At 38.6% G+C, this 10,000-nt stretch overlaps 1 protein-coding gene across 1 annotated transcript in view; it reads right to left on the bottom strand.

The window, feature by feature from the left end:
• The window catches only part of mapkapk3 (MAPK activated protein kinase 3), an 18,656-nt gene that overhangs the window by 7,816 nt on the left and 840 nt on the right, over positions 1-10,000 (bottom strand). The window lies entirely within an intron of this gene.

Below are 10,000 nucleotides of genomic sequence, written 5' to 3'. Positions count from 1 at the left end.
CTTAATGTAATTCCATTATTTACTATGAACTTTTTTAATGTGGCTTAACTTGCTAAGTACTGTAACAGTGGAATCATTATTAGCGCTGATGAAGCAGATGGTTATATTTGGATTTTCATCAACAGAAACAGATATATATATTAAAAAGTGAAACTAGGAGCTATTTCGACCTCACCTGACCTGAAATGACATATTTTCAAGGTTAGCTGTAGTAAATCAATAAAGTACAGCTAACAGGGGGAAAACACACATCTGATTTAAACAGCAACTCAAACTACTGCAGGACTTTCCTAAACACCTGTTTGTCACTATATACTGCTAAATATTCCTGATCCATCAGATCATTGTGTGTAATGTCTAACATTACATTTGGAGGCAATTTGATCTAATATTTAATCATTTTAAAATGTTTTATTCAATTAAAATGTTGCAAATTTATGAAATTATCACATTTGTTTTGAGACAAAATATTTATTTGTTATTTTCAGTTGTGTTCAAGGTGATTAAATCTAAAGTTTTTAATAACTGTCCAATAAGTGAAAGGATAGTATTTGGGGTAAAAAGGGCTAAAAAATAACACCAATTTTTTTAATGATTAAAACACATATTTTCTTTTTTATATATATATATATATATCCCCTTTTCTCCCCAGTTTGGAATCCCCAATTCCCACTACTTAGTAGGTCCTCGTGGTGGCGCTGTTACTCACCTCAATCCGGGTGGTGGAGGACAACTCTCAGGTGTCTCCGCTTCTGAGACCGTCAATCCGTGCATCTTATCACGTGACTCGTTGTGCATGACACCGCGGAGAATCACAGCATGTGGAGACTCATGCTACTCTCCACGATCCACACACAACTTACCACACGCCCCATTGAGAGCGAGAACCACTAATCACGACCACGAGGAGGTTACCCCATGTGACTCTACCCTCACTAGCAACCGGGCCAATTTGGTTGCTTAGGAGACCTGACTGGAGTCACTCAGCACACCCTGAATTCGAACTCGCGACTCCAGGGGTGATAGTCAACATCTATACTCGCTGAGCTACCCAGACCCCAGAAACACATATTTTCTTGAGTGGGGTGAATATGTTTGTTCTGAAGAATGGGGGGCTCACATTAGGGGGGTCTGGGTAGCTCAGCGAGTAAAGACACTGACTTCCACCGCTGGAGTCACGAGTTCGAATCCATGCTGAGTGACTCCAGTCAGGTCTCCTAAGCAACCAAATTGGCTGGTTGCTAGGGAGGGTAGAGTCACATGGGGTATCCTCCTCGTGGTCACTATAATGTGGTTCTCGTTCTCGGTGGGGTGTGTGGTGAGTTGTGTGTGGATGCCGTGGTGAATAGTGTGAAGCTTCAACACGCGCTACGTCTCCGCGGTAATGCACTCAAGCCACATGATAAGATGCGCGGACTGACAGTCTCAGACGCGGAGGCAACTGAGATTCGTCCTCCGCCACCCGGATTGAGGCGAGTCACTACACCACCACAAGGACTTAGAGCACACTGGGAATTGGGCATTCCAAATTGGGGAGAAAAAAGGAAAAAAAAAGTGTGCTCACATTGACTGATTTAATCACAGTTGAGATTTATTTGTTTATAGAATTCTTGAGATGTTCTGAAATGTCAGATGTGATTGAAATGAACAGAAAATGGTGAAGTGGTTATGTTGAATAAGTATTATCTTTATTTTTACTTAAATAGCATCTTGCTGTCTCAAAATTATTTGCATTAGTTGACACATTTCCACTATAACTATCACCCCGATATTTACACCATATCACTATAAACCCCCTGGGGGCCTTTTCACACTATTGTAAACTCGCCACCTTTTTTAAAAACAACCTTCTATTATTATTTCATTACACACAAATTATGTTGCTCCATCAATATTTAATAAAAATAAATCTGTTTCGACCAGATAAAACTCTGTGCCTTTAGCCCCGTAAGCCATCTGTAGCTCGACTCCTTTGGTGTGAGTTTGTGGCGGGACTATCTGTTTGTCCAACCCATGACAGACGGAGCGAGTGTTTGCATTTGGTGACACTTGTGGCACAGAAACGACACACTTCTCATTTACTGTAAAGAGCTATTTGTACCTGATCAAACCCTTGAAAAATAATTTTTTTGCCATAACCAAACCAAGTTGATTCTGTCATATTAAATATTGTTGTTGACTTGAATAAAACCAGTTACAGTGTTACCGTACGTAAATGCTACTGCATGAAACATTTTAGCCAAGAAATGTGCTTAACCTCTATGCACGCATTCTACACGTGTTTAGCAACTGTTTACTCGCAATCAGTTTTCATTTCTATCAATTAAACCCCAAAAGCTGTTTGTCGGTGAATGACGTGCAGAAGCGTGACCTCGTGTAATTTGATGTGATCCTCCACCCACGTCCTCTCTGCCTCTACAGTTGATAAATTAAAGTTCATCGTGTGTGTGTGTGGGTGAGAACGAGACTAACAGTAGCCGAAAGACAGCTTGACTCATTTGCCAGCAGAGTTTCAAGGGCAGTGTTTTAAAAGACTGACTCAAAGAGATCCAGGAAGCACATACAAATCACAGGGGAACAGATGTCAGGAAACTCCAACAATCACACAGAACAGAAGTCGTGGTAAGAGGAAAACCACAAGAGTATCAGATAACATACTGCTTCTCAATTCAGGACACAGATTTGACACTGGACATCAAGTGGCAAACCAAAACGGTTTATCGTGCAAAAATGTCCTTATAAAACATATTATTACCATGAACTGCATAGACAGTCAATAACGCACTGTTCACAACACATTGTGCCCGACACAAGCCATGTTTCTGTGAATCTCTCTTTAATGTAGTCTGGCTCTTCTTTTATTTGACCTCGTGTAGTTTTCTTCATGGTATTCTAGTGACACTATCTGTCCATGTTGATGTCTAATTTGACGAGCTTCTACTAAGTAACATTAACAACAAAGGATATAGGAAGCGTTTTCTCCTCTTGAAAGTGAATACATCTATATTTATTTTGCTATCATAAATCTGCATGATTCTTTAGATTCATTTTATTATTTGCATTTAACATTATTTTGCTCCTTATGGTCTGTGACTCGATCAGACAGATCTTTGATTTCTATAAAGGGCTCCAAAAGTCTCAATAAAAATAATACTGAATGTATATTAAAAGTGGTTTGTTGTGTTGGAGCAGCTGTCAGGATCATTTCATCAGCACGTCTGCAGGAATGATGCATGATGGGTATACTGACTACTGAAGGTTTATGAGTGCATTTAATTTCCTGAGTCTACAGTGAGATGAAAACAGCTTTAGTTTAGTAAATAACAGGCTATGTTTGTTTAAATGAGTCATTCATTTGGAGAGATATTATCTAATGTCAAATATCATTGATGTTCACCTTTACAGTAATAAACTGCACGATGTCACAGCAGCAACCAGAACGTTTTGTGACCACAGTTTCCAGAAATATCCACATTACCGAGTGGGAAATGACATCTTTTAGAATCATAGTATTTCAGTTTCACGAATTTGTGGTCTGTTAGTCATTTCCTAATTTGAAATAAAAGCTGATGAACCTGTTTAATTATGGTGTGAATATAATATATAACCATTCTGTTTGCTTTATCTGTCACTTTGTTCTTGCTGTGTTTATGATTGTGTGTTTTATGATATCATGTGTAACACAACACACTCACTGAGCTGCTTTATCAAAACGTTTCTTATCTTATCTGTGTTCTGCTGTAAAAACACTCAAGTCCAGTGGAACACAGTTCAAGTTTCCATGTGCAAATTCTTACTAACAGAAGCTTTCACCAAGAAATTACAATTCTGCCATGATTTATTCACCCTCATGTTGGAACATGGAGGTATTTTTAAGAATGTTCTGTATTGTTCAGACAGGTTTAATGAACCAGATCAACCAATTCACCAAAAGAACGAGTTCTCCCACATGTCAGCTTAAATGTTGGGCTGCTTCTCACACAATACTATCGTATGACTTCAGAAGACTTGGAATAGAGCTCACGGGTTTAAAGGGTCACTTTCACAATAATTCTACGGTGCTTCTGCATACTTTTTGAAGCTTGAAAGCTTCAGACTCCATTCATTGTAATTGCATGTACATTCAGTACATTCTTCAGAATTTCTATTAGAAAGAAAGTCAAGTCAAATTTATTAGTATAGTGTTTTCACAACAAGTGTTGTTTCAAAGCAGCTGTACATGAAATTATGCCATAACAGAAAATTAATGAATATAATGCCAATATTAGTTATTTATGTTTAGAACTATTAGTGGTTAACATTAGTAAATTAAGTAAGTGTTGTGAGTCAGTGATTAAACAAAATTATTTTATATGTTATTTTAAGTTTTAGTGTTAAATTCCTTGAAGTCATCCCGAATTAACTGAGGAAATACACGTAGATGAATTGTGCAATGAAGGCTTTTGTTAGTGGTTCATTCATTTTCTATGTAGTTCATTTTTATATTTTTATTTTTTAAGAAACTCATATGGGTTTTGAACAACATGAGGGTGAGTAAATGATGACAGAATCTTCATTTTCGGGTGAACTATTGCTGTAAGGAGCATCAGTAGTATTCTCTAGCAGCTCATCACACAGTTCTGTCCAGCCTGATCTCATGAAAATCACATGACTGTGGCGACATTTTTCCAAAATGAAATTACCTGGTTCATTACGCATCTCGCTGCAGCTTTGAGGTGAAACGTCCACTGTGTGACGCTAAAAGCGAGTTAAATGTTCTCCCAAAAAGGTGATGTTTTAAGGTTAATACTCTGTGGAGTTTTAAATGAAACAAACTGACCTCTCAACCTTAAACCTGAACCTAACCAATAGTGTCAGAAAAAGTAAATGTGAGATGACAGAGTATTAACCCTAAAAAACTCATCTGTTTTCCTAGTTTTAAATAAATAAAACCAACATCCCTACACTAAATCTATACATCTAAACTAAACTGATAGCGCCATAAAAGCAAATATGAGATGAAAAACACAATAGCTGAAGGAAGCATGTCATTTTGCGGCGCTTCTAAGACACTTTCCACTCCCGTGTTGATTTGGTGCTGTGCTGGTGTTGAACACGGGTGTTCTGCATTCAAAGTCCAACGCTCTATCAGCTGTGCCGCTGCGCAACTTAGTCACGCTTGAATAAGCTTGTAAACGTAGTGGTTTGTCTTTTATTTTTATTTGTTTTATTTTCTTCCGAATTTGGAATGCCCAATTCCCAATGTGCTCTAAGTCCACGTGGTGGTGTAGTGACTCGCCTCAATCCGGGTGGTGGAGGACGAATCTCAGTTGCCTCCGCGTCTGAGACCGTCAATCCGCACATCTCATCACCTGACTTGTTGAGCACGTTACCGCGGAGACGTAGCATGTGTAGAGGCTTCACACTATTCTCCGCGGCATTCACACACAACTCGCCACACACCCCACTGAGAGAGTGTTTGTTGCAACTCTAGTGTTTATATCACCAGAAAACTGCAGCAATATGTAGAATGAGGCAGGTAAAACTTATTTTGAAAAATGTATAATGCACCATCTAAATAAACCTTGTGACACACTGTGACGTTTGCCAGGATTGAACAACGGACTGAAAGTCCTAAAGCAGAATCCAGGCAGAAATATGAACTCAAACCAGCGCTGTAATATGAACCAGTCGAGCAGACAGAAACTCACTGAACAGAGTTCGCACGTGTTTACTTTGCCATTCTACTGCTGCTTTATTAGATGATGTAAGAAATGCTGTGATATTATTGACAGAATTCTACGCTTCAAAAACATTTGTTCAAAAATGTTCTCCAATCTGATTGGACAAACAGTGTTCTGTGAGAGCTGATGTTTCGTATAACTGGAACACTTCACCATTTCTATCATCCCACTTACATTTATTCATTTAGCAGATATCATAAGGAGGCAATAATATGAGAAGTGCTGCAATACAAAAGCTCCAAAAATTGCTCAGAGTAGTAAAACCAGAGAGGAAAGTGACAGACAGTGAAAGAATAGACTGAGATCATCATTAATGAGTGCTGACGGAAGAGACGCGTCTTCACTGTGTTCACTGTGTTCCAGACAGGCCGTCAGTCGGCAAAGTTGCTTCGGCTTCGTATGGAACTAATTTAATTAGTGGAACAGAAATAGACAAAATAACTATTGATGAATGTTCTATAACTTACAATGGAAGTCAATGGGGTCAGTAATCTGTAAACATTAAAATACTCACTGTTTCAAAAGTATAGACACAAGACATAAACAATATGTGTGTTAACATGATTTTACTGTGATAAAATCACTTACTAACCACATCTGTGTGAAGTTATAGACAATTATACAACTTTGTTGCCATGACGACCCTAAAATGAAGATTTAAACAACTTTACAGCTCAAATAATACATGAGTTTTAACAGAATAATTAATGTAAGTGCTTTTATTAAATTATAAACTTCACATTTCTGACTTTAAACCCTCCAAAAATTGACCCCATTGACTTCCATTGTAAGTGTCTCACTGGAACACAGATTTGTGCCTTTTTTTTGGGGGGGGGGGGATTTTTCCCCTTTTTCTCCCAATTTGGAATGCCCAATTCCCAATGCGCTCTAAGTCCTCGTGGTCGCATAGTGATTCGCCTCAGTCCGGGTGGTGGAGGACGAATCCCAGTTGCCTCCGCGTCTGAGACAGTCAATCCGCGCATCTTATCACATGGCTTATTGAGCGCGTTGCCACTGAGACATAGCGTGTGTGGAGGCTTCACGCCATCCACCGCGGCAACCACGCTCAATTCACCATGCGCCCCACTGAGAACAAACCACATTATAGCGACCACGAGGAGGTTACCTCATTTGACTCTACCCTCCCTAGCAACCGGGCCAATTTGGTTGCTTAGGAGACCTGACTGGAGTCACTCAGCACGCCCTGGTATTCGAACTAGCGAACTAGCGAACTCCAGGGGTGGTAAGATTTGTGCTTTTTTAAAGAAAAGGAGGAACGAGTCGAAATAAATTTTTGTGGCAATGCTGTTGATTGAGTTTAACTTTTATTGATCCCAGAGTATTTATTTAATCATTGGCTTATGGAAGTCCTTCTACACACAAGAGCATTTTAGGGACAAAAACCTGAACAATGTCTCGCGATAAACACATATACAGTAGACATGCACATGTAGTAACTGTGTTATAAGCAGAAAAATCCTGGACTGAATAACTCTGGACCAAGTAATTATTGCACACACCACATGACATGGAAAAGCAGACATCTTTATTCAGTAGTCCTGAGCAGAACTTGACATTTCAGGTTAGGATTGTTTTCTCAAATAAATGTTAATCTGAACTGTTTTACGACACACCAGAAGCCAATGTCACAGACCGTCAGTAGCAACATTATATATGCAGGACACAGACTCGAGGCTTCGATCCAGCTATAACATACTGTATCTTCTGGCAGCCATGCAAGTCCAATATGGGAAATCAAGAGCAAATGAAATGAATTCAATTTAACGAATGGCTCCCATCCAGCTAAACAGAGTGGATTAAACAGCGTCTACACATCACATTCATTACACATAGAAACCAACACACTAACTAATTAAACGGCTGCCAGGATGGACGGCTCGCCCGCAGCTGTTTACCATGAGATTAAAAAGCAGAGAGGATATTGGCCGATACATCACTCACTGATGCCAGCTCAATTTGATTTTCAGTGTGTTCTGAAACAATGATGTTTGTTAAGGAGAGGACAATATCTTAAAGCACTCCACCAACACATTATGAATAAGAATCAATCAAGCACATCTTAATTACAGTTGCCTGTATGATATCATTATTAGACCAGTGAGCGATGCCCCCGTCACTCTTTCTGCCAACTGAACCAGGTGAATGAAGAGCTCGTGAGTATCTGCGAGCTTTGAGTATCTGTTGTTGTCACATTATCTTTGTATGACGTTAGATCCTGACTTTAACATTATGAGGTCAGCTGCAGTTAAAGTCCAGAGAAAACAGGTGCAGTTCAGACCTGCCAAACCAGAGGACCTGACTAAATTATTTTCTGTGTAGTGATGTCATTGGCACATACACGTCACCTGTAATAAAATTTAGCCTAAAAGACCATTTTTAAATATTCCAAATCTCTACTTCAGTACATGTTTATAATGTTTCTTCTTTTCTTTCTCTCATGACAAACACACTCTTGCTATCTGTCCTGTATGTCTGTCTGTGTATCGAGTTCCTCTGGTTCAGTTGGATTAATGTGGACAGTAAATCCTCGTCCACGTGTGTGACATGTTTCCACTGCACAGGCTGAATGCTGCGTGTCACACCTCATGTCCTTAAAGAGCCAAGTCAGATCTGATGGCACATAACTGGTGACCCCCCCAGTTTCCTGGAAGCTGAACCCCAGTAACCTTAGAAACCGATCCCTTACATATAGACACTGAAGACAAGTACGGGGTTCTATGATTTCTGCGATGCAGAAAACACAGACGGAATCATGGAATAAAAACTGACTTAACTTGAAAATGTGGAATGTCATGAAACTGGACATATTTGGTACAAAATTCATGTATGAATGCACAATAAATCATATTAAAATTAATATGTCCTTGTGTGATGGTTAAACCACAAAAATACACATTCTGCATGTGCTGCGTGCTTCAAAATGAATGTGTTCATCCTGCCGCTCGTGCGCTGAAAACACCATCAGGAGCATCATGCACGCTCTTGTGTTTGTAAAAGATGACAGACAGCAGAGCGCTCATTAACACTGAAGCAGGCAGCACATGCAGACTATATTTAATTAAATCACAGCTGTTTGTGGTTTAATAAGTATATTGAGATATATAGCGAACTGCTAATCCAGAAGTGAGAGTCATACAAACATACAAACTCAACGTTCTTCATTCAGTTTTCTGCCAAAATAAAAGCTCATTTTAACTAGATGCATATACTACTGCATAACTATAGTAATAACTAATAATAATAACTACAGCAATATCTCAAGCAAGAGTGCTGATGTACTAAATAAAAGTTTTCATAATGATTTAATTAATAATGTGATGCTCTGCTGCGCTTTCACAGGGACCTTCACGTAAATGAAGTGTACAAGAGATATAATGAATTACATCTGAAGGGTTCTTGCAAGTCAGCAATTCAAAACATGTGCAATGCAACTTATTTAGAAATATGAAGGGAACGTCTCTCTTTAAAGATTGTAGACGAGTGGTTTTCAAACAAGGTCACATGTTTTCATCCTATTGGAAACATGAATGTCTTGTTAAACTCTGCTATTCAAGCTGTCGTAAAGGAGAGGAGAAACTACAGGAATTCAGATGATTGCACAGTGACATCAGCGTCCGGTGACATATTATAGTGCATGTCAAAGTTTAAACACATTTTTCTCATTCTTGTAGGATCACTTTTATACGTGCAGGTGTAATGAGAGACTATGGAATATTTGTACTTTTAAAAATTCATTAAAACTCTGCAGGACTATTTAAGGGAACTACAAAAATGCTAAAAGGTGATTAAACATGGTGAAAACTTAATGAAAATGTGCTTTTTTTACTGGTCAAATGTGTTTTTATTGAATAATGATGGGGTAACAATTTGAACATAAAATAATAACTTTTTTAAAGGTGGGGAGGGGGTCTTTTACCCCACACTTGGGGGTTTATAGTGATATGGTGTAAATATCGGGGTGATAGTTATAGTGCAAATGTGTCAACTAATGCAAATAATTTTGAGACAGCGAGATGCTTTTTTAAGTTACAAATTAAGATAATGCTTAATAAGGGATAATATACAGTCAGCCGGCTGTTATCACAAAATAATCCTGACAGGATGATCAGGACATGGTTTATTTTGTAATAACAGCCGGCTGACTGTACATTATTCCGCTTATTACACGGTTACTAATCAATAAATAAATACAGAGACATAAAGTATTGATTGCGTTGAAATTCTGTAATTATGAGAAGAAGAAAATATCCACCTCT

The sequence above is a fragment of the Myxocyprinus asiaticus genome, chromosome 37 (assembly GCF_019703515.2).
Source record: "Myxocyprinus asiaticus isolate MX2 ecotype Aquarium Trade chromosome 37, UBuf_Myxa_2, whole genome shotgun sequence".
Classification (NCBI taxonomy): Eukaryota; Metazoa; Chordata; class Actinopteri; order Cypriniformes; family Catostomidae; genus Myxocyprinus; species Myxocyprinus asiaticus.
This window is presented reverse-complemented; position numbering and strand designations above follow the sequence as displayed.